At 40.4% G+C, this 17,465-nt stretch overlaps 1 pseudogene; it reads left to right on the top strand.

Annotated features, from left to right (window-relative positions):
- Window positions 1–1,440: 1,440 nt before the first annotated feature.
- LOC141106201 (urokinase-type plasminogen activator-like) lies at window positions 1,441–17,253 on the top strand (annotated as a pseudogene).
- The last annotated feature ends 212 nt before the right edge of the window (window positions 17,254–17,465 follow it).

Here is a 17,465-nt window from a genome sequence, read left to right as displayed (position 1 = left end):
ATAAAAAATAAAGATAAAATAAATAAGAATTTTTTGTTTTTAAACGCGCCCCGTCCCGACGAGCTCGCGTGCAGAAGCAAACGCATACGTGAGTAGCGCCCGCATATGAAAACGGTGTTAAAACCACACATGTGAGGTATCGCCACGATTGGTAGAGTGAGAGCAATAATTCTAGCCCTAGACCTCTCTGTAACTCAAAAAAATTTTTAAAGTCGCCTATGGAGATTTTTAAGGGTAAAAGTTTGTTACCATTCCACGAGCGGACGCAATTTTGAAGCATGACATGTTGGGTATTAATTTACTCAGCGTAACATTATCTTTCACAATACAAAAAAATTGGGCTAACTTTATTGTTGTCTTATTTTTTAATTAAAAAAAGTGTATTTTTTCCCAAAAAAGTGCGCTTGTAAGAACGCTGCGCAAATACGGTGTGACAGAAAGTATTGTAATGACCGCCATTTTATTCTCTAGGGTGTTTGAAAAAAAATGTATAGAGTTTGGGGGTTCTAAGTAAATTTCTAGCAAAAAAAAATGTTTTTAACAACAACAAATAAACAACAAACAAATTAAACAACAAATCTCAGAAAGAGGCTCGGTCCTTAAAGGGGTTGTAAAGGTAATTTTATTTTTTTTAAAAAATAACTAACATGTCATACTTACCTTCACTGTGCAGCTCGTTCTGCACAGAGTGGCCCCGAACCTGCTCTTCTGGGGTCCCTCGGCGGCTGTTTCAGCTCCTCCCCGCAAGAAATAACCACCTTAATGCGAGCTCCCTCGCATGGTGGTTAGTTGTTGCAGGCGCGCTCCCGTGATACAGCAGATAGCCGCTCGCTGTATCACTCGGCCCCGCCCCCCGGCGCGCCGCGTCATCGGATGTGATTGACAGCAGCGCGAGCCAATGGCTGCGCTGCTTTCAATCCATCCACTGCAGCCAATCAGCGACCAGGCTGAGCTGCAATAGAGATGACGAAAACGAGCAGCAGAGATTTGAGGTGTCAGGTAAGTAAAACGGGGGGGCTGGGGGCGGCGGTATTGTCAAAAGTTTTTTTCACCTTAATGCATATAATGCATTAAGGTGAAAAAATGTTTACCTTTACAACCCCTTTAAGTGGTTAAGCACTATGATGGCTAATACATTAGCTTCTATTTAAACAAAAGGGAAACACTTTCAGAACTTGCCTATAATAGACTTCTTTGTCTATAACTGATTTAAAATAAAAAAGGTGAAGACTGGCTTGTGAAAATTCATAACAATTATTTTTGGCTTGTGTTTCCTTTTTTAGTATTTTGTCTGGAATGTGTTGTGTTAATCGGTTCATTTCCTACGAAACCGGTGTGAATCCCCTATAGTTGAGTCACAGACACGTTCTCGTGTTTACAAAGAGTTAATGTACAGGATGATGAGCCTGCGGTACAGCCTCTGCACAATGACGGGCTGCCACGCCTAAGGCACAATGCCAGCCAATCAGAGAGCAGAGCTGAGCATTATAAGGCACCCAGTCCCATCTACTGCAGGACAGAGACAACTGAAAGCAAACATAGAGGAAACATCTGCAGACAGCTGCAAGGTGAAAGCTGGACCTCTGAGTGGTGAGTGCTCTCTTTGGACATAAAACGTATGAGGATTTATTCCAGTCTGGGATGATGTGAACAATTTCAGCATGATGAGGACTAGAAATGGAAGAGATTATTTTACAGCAGTGATTAAATCAATTACCAGCATTCAAGAATATAAGATGTAGAGAAGCTTCAGATCATGTTATTATTATTATTATTCAGGTTTTATATAACACCAACAGTTTGCACAGCGCTTAACAACATTTATGTATGACAAGGGCCTGCCTGATTGGATAAAAGGTGAATATGTTGTTTAGGCGGACCCTTATATTACATAATTGTTGAGTATTCTTAATTCAAAAAAGTAGAGGTTGTAGAAAGATTGTAAAATCAAATTGTAAAGGTCACCATACACATTCCAATCTGACCATACAATCTTTGTACAGTCAACTTTAGATTTACCAAAAGGATGTACTATAAGGATCTACCTAATCTAACCAATCAATTTGTATCCAATCAGGCAGACAGTTGCACTAGATCTAAAGGAGATTATATAGATTGTAACATGTGTGGTGAGCTTTAGGTGTATGAGCAGCTTTACACAGACTACTGTTTCTAACCTTATCAATGTACCCCCTTTATAGAATGGAGTGTTACCAATCACCCCATGGTTTGGGGTCATTTAAGCTCAAATTCCCTTGCGTGGCTGTGCTTATTACTGGTAGCAACTAATTATGTGTTAATGCTTTCAGACAATTCGTTATGTTTTTTTTACTGATTAAAAATGCTCACAGATATCGGTTTTATGTTGGGTGCATTATCTAATAAACACCTAAAGTCCTATAGTAGCTTTACTAATCAAAATCAGTAGCTACAGAAGTGCGGATGTCCCCGAAAAGTAACATCTTTGAGATAACAGAATCTAAATATAAGCCAAGTGATATCTTACCGTTACATTTTAACCAGTAAACACTTTTTTTTAGAATCAATAACAGGGCTTTGCATAGTCAGCTAGATATAATGTTTCTCTAAGGCTTCGTATACACTGCTGCTGATAAACGGAAGTTTTTTTTTCCAGCTGCCCCTGAATCTTATCAGTACATGTACACAGGGTCGTCGTTTCTAGGCAGTTGACTTTTCTAGACAGTTGAAAAAAAAATGCGTTCAGGATGGATGTTCAGAGGCATCTGAAACGCCTGTAACAGCTTGTAAACGAGTGTAAACGCAGTAACTCGTGTTTCGTTTACTGGTGTTTTACATTTTTACTATTTGGAAAAAAAAACGCTTCTAAACGCAAACATGGCTAAACGCACCATGTAAACGTGGCAAAACAGACGTTTTTAAATGTTGTTTACTATCTGTCAAGTTAAATCATTCAGGGGAGGTTGTAAAACGTTCCATGTACATTAAGCCTTAGAGGTCCAGTACCCTAGACAAAGTACAGACTGCGCATTTAATGTTTTATGGGTTTTTTTTTGCTTTTTGTCACCCTCTTCTTATTATTATCATTGTAAAGATACCATATTTATTGGCGTATAACATGCACTTTCCCCCCTTAAAATCAGGGGAAAATCGTGGGTGTGTGTTATACACCGATCCCTGCTATCTCTGAGGTAAGAGGAGCGAGCGCTGCTAAATTACATAGAGCCGCGATCTCCTGTGTACCCGGCGCTCCGTCACTTACAGCCACACCTCCTGGCCCTGCATTGGGCCACTGTTCTGTCTATCATATGAGCAGGGCCAGGAGGCGGGGCTGTTAGTGACAGAGCGCAAGGTACACAGGAGATCGCGGCTCTGTGTAATTCAGCTGTGCTCGCTTCTCCTCCTCTTCCCTCGGAGACAGCAGGGATAATCCAACACTGGCGAGGCTGCAATAATGGGAAAGGTGAGGCTGCAGACAGGCACTGAAGAGGCTGCATTGTTGGGCAATTTCATGGCTGCAGATGGGCACTGAACAGGCTGCATTGTTGGGCAATTTCATGGCTGCAGATGGGCACTGAGCAGGGTGCATTGATGGGCAATTTAGAGGCTGCAGATGGGCACTGAACAGGCTGCATTGTTGGGCAATTTCATGGCTGCAGATGGGCACTGAGCAGGGTGCATTGTTGGGCAATTTAATGGCTGCAGATGGGCACTGAGCAGGCTGCATTGTTGGGCAATTTATAGGCTACAGATGGGCACTGAACAGGCTGCATTGCTGGGCAATTTAATGGCTGCAGATGGGCGCTGAGCAGGGTGCATTGATGGGCAATTTAGAGGCTGCAGATGGGCACTGAGCAGGGTGCATTGATAAATACGGTAATTCCAATGAACAAACATTTATTACAATATTGTTAACCAAGGTACCATTCTGAAAAAATATGCTTAGAATCTTATGTTCCAACTAGAATTAAAGTGACACTAAACAATTTCTCCAAATTCTCCAAAAATCATTCACACACAAATCCGTTACTTAATGGCCCTGTAATCTATTTTTTATGAAATTGGTTTCTACTATGTTTTTCTACACCCCTGTAATGTCCTCCACAAGCTTCTGAACCTCTTCTTTTCCATCTCACTTCCATGTGTTTGAAATAAGCAGTGCGCTCTAGTTGCAGTCATGTGAAGTGCTCTGTGCACACTACAAATCCCATAGTCCATCTTGGGAGCCAGCAAGAAAAGATGGCTATGTGCCAATATACAGTGGGACCATAGAGAACCAATGTAACCACCCTCTAATAGGAAGTCATATCATAACAAAAAAAAAGGAATTTGGAGTTTTACAGTAGGCTGAGAGCAAAAGAAGTACTTCTTTAAAATTAAGAATACATACTTCTATAAAAATATATTTTTCATGAAAAAGAATTTAGTGTCACTTACATTTGAAAAAAAGTAATAATGCAAAACTATAATACAGCCTAATAAACTTTTTGATCAAAAAGATTAGCACATTACAGATTGTTTTACTAAAGGCCTAGCGGACCCTTTATCCTGCGCTCTCTTAAAAGTTAAAAATTAGGGGAATATTTAAGGGAAATCTCTTTTATTTGGTACAGTTATGGTGTTGTATAGCACAGTCTGAGATGCTATAGAATTTGTCTTGTCTTTTTAAATATATTGCTTTGGATAATTGGAGTCTTAGGCCTCTTTCACACGGATGATCCGTATGTCCGTTTTTCATCCATCCGTTTTCGGATGAAAAACGGACATACAGTCATCCCTATGGAGCGTCGGATGTCAGCGGTGACACGTCCGCTGACATCCGACCCCGCTCCGATCCGAAAAGTGTAACGGAGGAAAAACCTACTTTTCCCTCCGTTTTCGGATCGGATCGGATGACGACGGACACTACGGACCGTCATCATCCGATCCCCCCATAGGGGAGAGCGGCGCTCTGACAGGTCCGTCGCTGCACAGCGTGCAGCGATGCACCTGTCATCTTCCTGCTCAGCGGGGATCGGCGGAGCGATCCCCGCTGAGCCAGCGTGTGTTCACGGGGCGGATCATGACTGATCTGCCCCGTGTGAAAGAGGCCTTACTGGTAGAAAGCAGCATAAAAGGTATATAGAGGCAGTATAGAAATTGAGGTTTTTCAGATTGCTCTGTGCGATATATAGTGTATATATATTTTTATATGCTGACCAGACAGGAAGTGTGGGAAAATCTCCAACAGCAACACAGAGAGAAATAAACACTTTTTTTTTTAAATAAGCAGGGACACAACGAGAAATAGAAATCTGACAGGTTTTCATTTTCCCTATTTTAAATAAAGGTGTATATTTTTTTCTGTATTGCTTTTGGTAATTTCCCCTCACTTCCTGTCTGGTGAAGCCACTGTCAGCAGGACAGGAAGTAAGGAGTGATCTCTTAGGAAGCCCCAGATTTAAGTAAAAATGCAACAGGGATACTACCATTCCCCAATCTCTATAATTACAATATAAAAATGATTGGCATACACTTTAAACCTAGAACAGAAATATATCAGCTGTCGCCACTTGGCGTGGTTGTCAGTGATAGTACAAATGTAAAATAGTAAAAGTGGTTTCTACATTCAGTCTACTGTACTTGACAACAATGCAATCATGCTTCATTTAGAGCACATATACTATATATTCATTGGCTGTTTGAACTGCATTTTTTTTTTGGTCTGATGAATATATAGTGAGTCCCCTAATATTTTAATGATCTCCTCTACAAACACAAAAAAATTTTTATGGATCTCGTATAACTTGTCATAAACGGCACTCTAAGTATATATTTTCATTCCAGCGACAAGGAGATCACATCGGAGAAGATGAAGCTTATCCTGACCTTAGCCTTAGCTTGTGCGCTTATTAGTGGACTGGAATCGGTAAGTTTCTTTGGGCATCATGTACCTCTGTTTTCAGCTGCAATGTATTCTGTTACTGATTAAAATATTTTTTTGTGTTCCAGACGTTCTCTATAAAAACAAGCAATTCAGAAGGTAGGTAATATATAAATATTGTCTATTGAAATGAAGTATATCTAATATAAAGGCTACTTTCAACATCTATTTCTGCACAGTGTTTTGGGCCACATAGAGGAAGGACAAATACTAAGAGCACATAGAGCACATATGTCAAACACAGGCCAAATCGGGCCTGCCAGGCCTTTTGTTATGCTGCCCTTGCACCCAGTTTTGCAGCCAGAACATGCCAGAATTTCATTCAGCCTCCTCTGGCTCTCACCCTCCACTTCTGATCCTCATTGTCACTTGTAAACACAGAAGGTTGCTTTGTTTAGAAGGGGCAGCTTTCCTCTCAGCGGCTTCTGGAACTAACAGATCCCTACACACACTCAAGGCAGGGCATAGTGAGGACAGATCTCCAGAATCTGAGTGAAAGAAAGATCTCCCTGCAAGCCGAGGCAGAGCGGCCTACACAGGAAGGTACTAGAGCCAGGCCAGGTGGGTGAGAGAGATGCGAGGAAGCTTATTTGGGGGGTTGGGGGGCTGTGCATGGTGCTCCCTAAACCCTGCACTCTGTATATAACACACTTCTGAACCCTGCTTTCTGTACTTAGTGCACCCCTACACCCTGCACTTTGTAAATAGCGCACCCCTAAACCCTGCACTTTGTACATAGCGCACCCCTGCACTCTGTACATAGCGCACCCCTAAATCCTCCACTTTGTAAATAGTGCACCCCAGAACGCTGCAATCTGTTCATAACACACTCCTGAACTCTGCACTCTGTACGTAGTGCACTCCTGAACCCTGCACTCTGTACGTAGTGCACTCCTGAACCCTGCACTCTGTATGTAGTGCACTCCTGAACCCTGCACTCTGTACGTAGTGCACTCCTGAACCCTGCACTCTGTACGTAGTGCACTCCTGAACCCTGCACTCTGTACGCAGTGCACTCCTGAACTCTACACTCTGTATGTAGCGTAATCCTGAACTCTGCACACTGTACGTAATGCACTCCTGAACCCTCCACTCTGTACATTTTGCACCTCAGTTACAAAGGGACCTTTGAGGGCAACCATATTGCTGATGCTGATAAAATTGAGTTTAATTCCCCTGACATAGAGGAAGGACCCATAACAAGACCACATAGAGGAGGAATCCATACTGAGAGCACATAGAAGAAGGACCCATACTAAGAGCATATAGAGGAAGGACCCATACTAAGCCATTCATCTGGCTGGCTTGAATTGGCTTATGCCATTTGTAGTGGCTGATCACATAGAGATTTTCCAGCTAACTGAAAAATCTATGTTCATGATCACAGGAGTGTTTGATACTTGGAGGTGCTCATTATTGCAAACTAATTAAAGAAGAATTCCAGTGTATGGATATTTTATACATAATTACATTGGTCCAGCTTGGACTAATGTAACTATGTATATCTCATACCTGTCTGATGCCTCTGGAAGCTAGAAATCAATGTAGTAGACACCACTACACCAGTGATCTCCACTCTCTTCCACATCCTATGCCAAGCAGGTGTCCTACTACATTCTGAACACAGGAGTTCAGCTGCTCAGCACAAGCACCATTAGGAGAATGCTTTAGATTTTCTGAATGAATGCAAAGCATTCTCTAATTGGAGGAGGTATAGAGCATGACACCACTGTTCTGTCTCTTAATCTCATCTGATCAGAGAATGTTTTGCATTCATTCAATAAATGCAAAGCATTCTCTGAATGGCGCTTGTACAGAGTGGCTTACCTCCTCTATTCAGAATTCAGCAGGGCAGCCACAAATAGAGAGGGGGAGTCTCCTTAATGGTCGCACAGACAGCAATAAAAACAATAATCCCTCTCCTCTCTGTTCAAAATCTTTGGATATCCTATAATAATATCCAATATTTAATCAAATTATAGATAACATTTTTTTTAACAATGTAACTGCTGCAATGGAATTTTTTATTTTATTTATCAAGTAAGGTGGCTTAATCAGATTGACGGCAACATATTAATGTTCCTTGTGAAAACATACACATGGTATTGAATTATATTCTATTTGTTTATGTCATTTTTTCCTCTCTCTCTTCAGATTGTGTCTGCTTAAATGGAGGTAGCTGTTTGTATCGCAGAACCCACCGTAGACCCTACAGGTGTGCCTGCCCTACAGGATATGATGGACAGCACTGTGAAAGAGGTATATAGCTAATACCTTAATTGCTGCTGCTTTTCCATTAAATACATTTTTGTGTGATTCTGAGTTCACAGTGACACTTTTCTTACAGACATGCAAGCTACATGCTACAAAGACAGGGGCCAGAACTACAGAGGCACTGCATCCCGAACCACTCACAACTATACCTGCATGCGCTGGGACTCCCCACTCTTGAAAAATCATTATTTCAATGCCAACATGAAGGATGCCTTAAAGCTTGGTCTAGGAAAGCACAACTATTGCAGGTAATGTTCTACATGTCTCAATGGTTAAAGCTCAATTCAAGCCCTGGAAATAGATCTGCAGGCAGATGGACATTTATATACTAACAACTTAATTCTACTATTACATCAGTTTTTCAGGGTGTCTAAATTTGCAGGGATATGCAATTAGTGGACCTCCAGCTGTTGCAGAACTACAAGTCCCATGAGGCATAGCAAGACTCTTACAGCCACAAGCATGAAACCCAGAGGCAGAGGCATGATGGGACTTGTAGTTTTGCAACAGCTGGAGGTCCGCTAATTGCATATCCCTGGTCTAGTCCAACAGGTACAAGAATAACAACTAGTGCCCTCAGTAATCAGCACTAAGAACCGTCTCTCTCCCCTTTTCTGCAGTATAAGTCTATATGAGCTTGTTATTGGTGGGGTGGCTGCTACTCAGCTCTGCCAGCACAGAGCACTAGAATAAAAAGTTTGGAAGCAATAAGGTATTTGCAGACAGTTCCAAGTAAAAAATAATGCAAAATTGGGAGGAGGATCAGGACTTTAAAAAGATAACTGTGTGATAATTTAATTGGGCTTTCTATTCAGTAAGTTACTGCAATAAAATGCTCCAGGCAAACTCAGTATAGATAAATCACAATCTGGGTTGTGTATGACTCGTTGCTCTTCTTTCCCGTTGACAGGAACAAAGAAGCTCACCAGTAAGACTAAATTATTTTGTGCTGAGGAGTCTAACTAAACCAAAGCAGTGTTGTTGTACAGGTTATTTCAGTGGTGTTTATGTGGATGAAATGCCAAAAGACTCCTCCGCCACAACGGCAACCTGCTGTATAGAAAGTGCAGATCAAAGTTTCATATATAAGCCTGAAAGACTAAAACATGACCATAAAAGAAGCGCATATCACTATGAAACTTTTTTGCGTGTATTGATTGGAATAGTTAGCATTCTAAAATTGGATGTTTATGGTTAGTCATAGTTACATAGTTACAGTACATAGTTACAAAGTTAGTCTGGTTGAAAAAGACACAAGTCCATCCAGTTCAACCAATAAAAGGAGGGAAAAAATCATACAATCCCATAAACACAATCCTAAACCCACAGTTGATCCAGAGGAAGAAAAGAAAAACCAGCAAAGCATGATCCAATTTGCTCTAGCAGGGGAAAAAATTCCTTCCTGATCCCATGAGAGGCAAGCAGATATTCCCTGGATCAACTTTACTTAAAAATGTTAGTCCCCAGTTATATTATGTACAGTTAGGAAAGAACCCAGGCCCTTCTTAAAGCAATCTACTGAGCTTGCCATAACCGCCTCTGGAGGGAGTCTAATCCACATTATCACAGCTCTTACTGTGAAGAAACCTTTCTGTGTTTGGAGATTAAATATCCTTTCCTCCATAAAGATTGCTCCCTTGTCCTCTGTGATGACCTCAACGCCAAGTTCACTATATGAACCACTTATGTATTTATACATAAGTTTATTTATACATATTCCTTATTTTGAATTCCTTAGGTTTGGGTATGTACATCAGTCTGTGCTATATGTAGAAATATCGTACATTGCTGTGAAATCCTATGTACTAGATGCTTTCTGATGATGCAGCCTTTACATCTTTTTTTTTCTCTTGCAGAAACCCAGAGATTGGAATGAGACCATGGTGCTACTTCAGGGGACCCAAAGGGATTTCCACTATGTTTTGTCAGATCCCAAAATGTGAATCGGAAGCGACAACAGTATCGACAACATTGGAAAAAATAGGTTGGTGTTAAATATTTGCAGATTTGCTGGAACATTGTGCATCATCAGTTCAGCTTCTTTAAACAAGCCCAAGCTGGGACTCTAACCCAAATGCAGATATCATATTATGTTCTTTTTAACTTATGGCTGATATCTATGACTTTGTCAATGAACCACAGTGACCTTAGTTTATTTTTACAATGCAGAACCTTCTTGTGGCCGCCGCCAGCACAAGCTGTAAAAAATTGTTGGTGGGATGAGCAGTCCAATTGAATCCCAGCCATGGATAGCCATGCTCTACCAAGTCAGCCGCAGAAACAGACAGCAACTCTTCTTTCAGTGTGGAGGAAGTCTTATTCATCCCTGCTGGGTGGTCACTGCAGCACATTGTTTTCCAGACGGGTAAGTGATTATTCATTATGCTTTTCTGGCTTTTATCTAGCAACAGATCATTTTAATTGGCTTTATCATTTGATTTCATTCATTCGTGAATGTGTTCCTTTCATGACATTAAGGGGTTGATTTACTAAAGGCAGATACACTGTGCACTTTGCAAAGAGTAGGTGCACTCTGCAAGAGCAGTTGTTCCAGAGCTTAGTAAATGAGAAGAAACTTTGACTTCCATCATCCAATCATGTGCAAGCGAAAATGCTGTTTTTTTTCTTGCATGTGATTGGGTATTCTTTGCAGAGTGAAGTTTTACCTCATTTACTAAGTTCTGAAGCAATTGCACTTGCAGGGTGCAACTGCACTTTTCAAAGTGCACAGTCTATATGCCTTTATTAAATTAACCCCTAAATAACACAAGTGCAAAGTGCCCTTAGTAGTAGTATATTGGAAATATATATTATCTAATGTAACAACAGTACACCTAAATCTGATTGATTGCTAAGAATTACTACATACTAGCTCTATGTATGTGAGTGACAAAACCCATGATCCACAGTATTACTTAGAAAGAATGTTATCCATATTACTAAAATGAGCCATTGCCTTGTGCATGCAGGGCAAAGCAACAGGTTTATTTCAATGGCAGCCCCATCAGCTCCTTATACTTCCTTAACTTTTCAGCTTGTACATTTGGCTGTTGGGAGTGGAAAGAAATAACTGATGCCTCCAGTTATAGTAGATTATGTGACTTATTACCTGTCATTCCCATATGACACTTTTGCTATCTGTCAATTAAACATTTAGGCACTTAGCACTGTCATATGGGGGGTGGGGAGTGAGTCCTCGGTCCTGTGTAAGCTTCAAGCTTTAGAGCATGCAGAAGCCTTCTTTACTTTATTGTGGTGGCTGAATGGATTGGTGAAAATATGGTAAATATGGGCAGCTGGGGGCCACTAATAAAGTATATCTGTTGGGCAAGTTCACTTTACATGCACAACTTGATTAAATTTGTTTTAATTTAGTGAGACTCCTGAACCCAAGGACTATGCCATTGTTTTGGGAAAGAATAACCTTGATGAAACCAATGAGTTTAAAGAACAGAAGTTTTTGGTGGAGAAAATCATCCGTCACAAACATTACAGCGATTTGACAAATGCTCTGGACAATGATATTGGTAAGAGGCAAACGTTGCTTAACAAACTTGATTGAAGTAACAGCTAATCATTTATTTATCCTTGCACTGGAAAAATAAGTTTAATTAGATCCAGTGTACTATTAACACAACAGATACAATACACTTTTTATGTAATACCCAGTATATGACTAAGATTCAGTGGGATTCCGGTTTTATTGTCCAGGATTCTAACCTTCAGAACCTGTTATTTTTTTTAGCACTGGTGAAGATACGCTCGGAATCTGGAGAATGTGCTGCCATGACCGATCATGTTCAGACTATCTGCTTGCCACCGCCGGACCTTAAATTAGAAGGTGGAACAAAGTGTGAGATTGCTGGATTTGGAAAGGAGGCTTATGGTACATTTTATCTGCTAATTGACTAAATTATTATTGCATTCTTAGTCAACTCTTACCCCTCTAACTTGGTGTTATTTTCCTTTCCTGCAGATAGCATTAAGTACTCTCAGGTCCTGAAGTCTTCCACGGTTCAGATAATCCCTCAGAATGTATGCCAGTCAGAGGAGTATTATGGGAAACTGATCAATAACAATATGTTTTGTGCTGGAGACCCGGCATGGAAGGTGGATGCTTGCAAGGTAAGATTATAATTAGAACATAACAAGTTAGCTTTTATGCTGAAAACCTCTTTTGCCTTAGTAGTATCAGAGAAATATTAGATGGAGAATGGATGTTCATATTTGACCGGTTATAGTAAAAATGCCCTGCCAAAGCTATCAGTTTGTAAGCCTTGAGCTGTCTCTTATCTCATGTGAACAGATGTTAAAGGTAACTGTGAATGTGGTAAATCCATTTAGCAATAAAAGTCTAATGCTGGGTATACACACATAGATTATTTTCAGTTCAACTTACAGGCTGAACTAAAACAATCTGGCAGATTCCCCCATCTATGGATGGAGGAATCTCCCAGCGCACCTATTGTATTCTGAGGGCTACTCCTGGCGCCTATCAGACTACCCGAACAGTCGCTGCATCTAATTTATTGCAGCTGCTGTTTGCCTACCAGTTTTCCACTTGGCTCCTTTTTTTTTTAAATTTTTTTAATAAAAGGATGCTGGGCAGGAGAGAACCGACAGGGCCACCCTTGTAGTGAACTGCCTCAAATATGTGGAGTGTGTACCCAGCCCAACTCCAGGCAAAAAAAAAAAAAAAAAATAGTTTTCCTATGCAGTGGGGCTGTCTCCACACTGCATGGGTTAACTGCTCGTTTTTGTCTAGAGGAGAGGAGAAAGGAGATATACTTACCTAATCCTCTCAGCACTCCCAAGCTCCAGCAATTTTGAGTAATGGACTGTTCCTGATGTCATCAAGCCCAGAGCAGGCTCCATAGACCAGGAACAGTCCATCGCTAAACAATGGCAAGCATATAGTTTTCTAATGGAAAGAAGGATGAAGTGACTATAAGCTTTTTCCTCACCACTAAACAAAACGGGCTTTAAGTTACCTGCTCAAAAGCTTACCACACTCTTTACAATCTGACTTTACAAACTCCTTTAGACCTACCAACAACTTTGTAGTACAAAGGCCTGCTTGATTAGGTACAAATAGAATAGATAGTTTAGCTAGATCTTCATATTACTTCATTTTGGTAAAGTGTACAGTCAAACTGTATTGTGTAAATGAGCTTCAAGTGGTTGTAAACCAGGGGTGCTCACCCTTTTGAAGAGCGGGGGCCACTCAAGTGATTTGGTAACCAGCTATGGGCCACAATAAAATAAAATGGTTCTGAATTTTGAATTCTTTCCTCCTGTAGCGGCTGAATGTCGACGTGAGGGAGAGAAGGGCTCTGAAGGGGTCCGAAGACCACATGTGGCCCATGGGCCACAGGTTGGCCACCCCTGTTGTAAAGGCTCAAGGTTTTTTACCTTCATGCATTCTATGCATGAAGGTAGAAAACTTTCCATGTGCAGCAGCCCCCCCACTACTTACTTGAGCCCCATCTCGATCCAGCGATGTCTACAAGAGCAGCGGCTCTCCTGGGTATTTTTCTCCTCATTGGCTAAGACAGCAGTGGCAGCTATTAGCTCCTACTACTGTCAATCGGAGCCAGTGAATCAATGAGCTGCTTGCTATGGGGGCATTCAGCAAGAGGGAGGGGCCAGGAGCGCCGGCGGGGGGCCTAAGAAGAGGAGTATTGGGGCTGTTCTGTGCAAAACCACTACACAGAGCAGGTATGTATGACATGTTTGTTTGTTTTTTTTAAATCTGCCTTTAATATGACTTTAAATGCCTAATTTATTACATGTCTAGTCTTGTACAATGGGCTTTGACCTGTTTTCAATCCATACATCTAATCATTTATACTTACCTCTTTTTAGGGAGATTCCGGTGGTCCTCTTATCTGCAACCACAATGACCAAATGGTACTCTATGGTGTAATAAGCTGGATTGATGAGTGTGCCAAGAAAAACAAGCCTGGAGTGTATACCCGAATGACAAACTACCTGAGCTGGATAGAGGAAAACATGGCTGAATCGCCCAGTATGCAAGCCAATTTTATTCCAAAGTAATTAAAAAATACTGAGAAGCTGTGAAGAAGCCAATTAGCTTGTCAATGTAAGATAAATCTAAAGATTTATCTAAAAAAACTAAATCTAAAGATTTTTACAGAGATTGCACAGTGGATGGTTAGCTTTGGGACCATGGCTATTATGGTCACTCTGGTTCATCCTTGGATACCAGAAACATGAGAAGACATAGAGACAATCACGTATCTTTACAGAATGATGCATCTGTGTTTGGCATCCCTAAGTATAAAGACTGTTACATTTCAAGGACTGTTGCTAGGCCTTGACTCTGGCCTTGATGGTAGATAATCTGTTTTGCAGACTTGAGGTTGATTTACTAGGTGCTTGTATACACCTACGTTAAAAGCAACCTGCAGTAAATAGCTTTTAACATTGTGGCAAGGGGGGCGGCTGTTAGGCGGGACGGGGATGTATTTTTACTGCCCCCCCCCCAACAACAAGTGTAAAATAGACCTAAAAAGTTGAGAATCTTCATATAATACATTGTATGAATATTCACTTCAATTATCCAATCACGTGGAGCACATTCCTGTTCATTTATTTCTTCTCCATATGATTGCGTATTCAATGTGAACAGGAATGTGCTTTTCACATGGATGGATAATTAACGGAAATATTCAAACAATTTATCATGTGAAGATTCTCAATTCCTTTAGTAAATTAGCCTAATTGTATCTAGATATGTCATATATTTGGAACTGATATATTCCAGGCCCTAAGAAGTGAGGGGCTTTTTAGCATCGTGTTTGCACTGATATCGTAATTAACTTTTTACTCTTCGCTACTGATGATCACATCAGCAGAATCACAGGTTGGCGATCTGATTTATAGAGAATCCTCCAATTCTAGAATCTAGCCAATCATGATCCATGGCTTGTATGATTCTCCTTATATTGAACACTTCTTCAGGTTTATTATTTAGTCAAAAATTTCCAATTTGCCTGATTTGCAAACGGATTTTCTTATCTCCGTGTATTACCAAAAGGTACTGTATAAGTGAACATTTTCAATTTCTGTGTAAATATTTGAAACAAATGAAGACAAAACAGGTATACTGTCCACTGAAAAAACGTGACTGAGAAATACTTACAACAAAAAAGACAAACCTTTTATGGCCAATTCCCAGTCACAGTAAAGGCAAATATATTGTTTTAATGGCCTTTTCTCCTTGACCTAATCAGATACTTGGTGCAAACATAGCTTTTTTTATTGGACCATAACTTGCCTTTTTTTTCCCTTTTTTTCCATAATATAAGTGTCTAAAACATTTCAAAAATCTATTCAAAAACCTATTCCAAATCCTCATAAAAAAATAATACCTCATTTTCAACACTGAAATGTTTTGAAATGTTCTCTCTGGCGTTACTTTCAGTTGCTATTCTCTTTAATGGTGTCTGGGACTGATTTATGTTTACATTATTACAATATTAGTCCTCATTTAGACTGGGTTCACATATGAGCACGGAGTGGCTCACAGCAGGAGTTTCAGGTCTAATTTCAGCCTGAATTTTTGGGCTGAATTTGGACCTGAAATGGACCAAAAGACGCACAACACTCCTGTGCAAAACGCACAGGAGCCGCTGCGGAGATAGATATGTGAACCAGTTCCATAGAAAGCCGGTCACAATCTCCTGCTGTGAGAACTGGATGCGGGGAAACCCATATCCAATTCTCACTAGTGTGAACCCAGCCTTAGATATTTCTACTAATGAAAATGGCAATATGTTGTACATAATATATTACTGACTATTTATGTTAATTATATAATTTATGTAATATTTTAATATATATTTACTTACAGAGTAAACTATAAACTGCACATAAATGTTACTTTTAAAACAGCAACAGTTGCAGGTTTATCTACTAAGGGGGTGGCAATGCAGAACCCTATAGAAGACAAAATTAGCGGCTTTGAGTAGACTATGATATCTATAAACTATTGAAGTAGTCAAAACAATTATTCAATTCTATTGGTCACTTTAAAAAAAGTGTTCAGAAAAACTTTTCTCGATTTAAATCAGAACTAAACTGTATCTAAGCACCATAAACTGGAAACGATATTTAATTCATTTTTAATATTCAAAGCAAACTCACCCATCCATCCATGTCTCCATGCTTTATTTTGTTGAGAAATAACTTCTAGCTGTAGTTATCTTGAGTAAGGGCAGATGATTCATGTAGCATTTACTTTCTGGAATCTATCTGCCCTTAGCACAGGCATGCAGACAAGAGGGTGTGCTTAGCTGAGAGAGCCCTTTTTTCAGATGATGAAAGAAAAAAAATGCCATGAAGACTCCTGTAATGTATGACATCATTTTGGCTTAGGCCAGAAACCAGAAAGCAACTGAAGAATTCTTCAATCGGCTTTGGGTGCAGGCACCAGCATCTGTAGTAAGGGAAACAGGAAGTGAAGCCTTGTGACTTCACAGCCTTTTTCCTACTGCGCATGTGCGAGTTGCGCTGCGCTTTGTAAATGATCCCATAGTCTTCTAGGACCTGTGATGTGTCCCAGAGGACTGCAGGGAAAGGAGGGGGGGGGGGGCTAACTTCCGGCTAAGTTCACCACGGCGATCTGAGCCGGAAGTGGGAGCGGGAACCTGTCAAAACCAGGTACCTGTTCCCTTTCGGGTGGAGCTCCGCTTTAAATTAACGCCAACTCTCTAGTGATCTCTTGAGGATAAGCAAAAAAACAGCAGACCCCACAATAGCCAAGAACACCTAGAGAAGGCCATGATCCTGCAAGGTTGCTGTTTTAAAATTATGATCTTACAGAAGAACAATGGAGATATCAGTTGCCACTTTTGTAACACACAAGCCATACAAGCTGTTCCATATACATTGTTTTGGAGGAAAGGTGGCATTGCTGTGTGCCTTGTTCAATGTATTTTCAAACTGATGGGCTGGCCCCATGTGTGTTTATATTGTCTCCTATTTATTTATTGATATTGTATATCATTATTTTGATTTTATCTGTCATTAATAAACTATTTGTTCCTATATTACCTATATATGCCATTTATTTTGTGCTGAGATTTGTTCATAGAAGCTTGTGTATAATGCAAAGATTCTTTAAATCTGCCTCCTTCATTTATAGATCCTTTTTATTAATGGAAGCTATAGTACAGCTTCCATGAATGGAGGAAGGGGTGGTATAGTTGGCAATCTTGACAAGTGCCTATAACAGGTCCAGTAGCTGTATAACACCAGCAGGACC

This window comes from Aquarana catesbeiana, linkage group LG08 (assembly GCF_042186555.1).
Source record: "Aquarana catesbeiana isolate 2022-GZ linkage group LG08, ASM4218655v1, whole genome shotgun sequence".
Taxonomy (NCBI): domain Eukaryota; kingdom Metazoa; phylum Chordata; class Amphibia; order Anura; family Ranidae; genus Aquarana; species Aquarana catesbeiana.
This window is presented reverse-complemented; position numbering and strand designations above follow the sequence as displayed.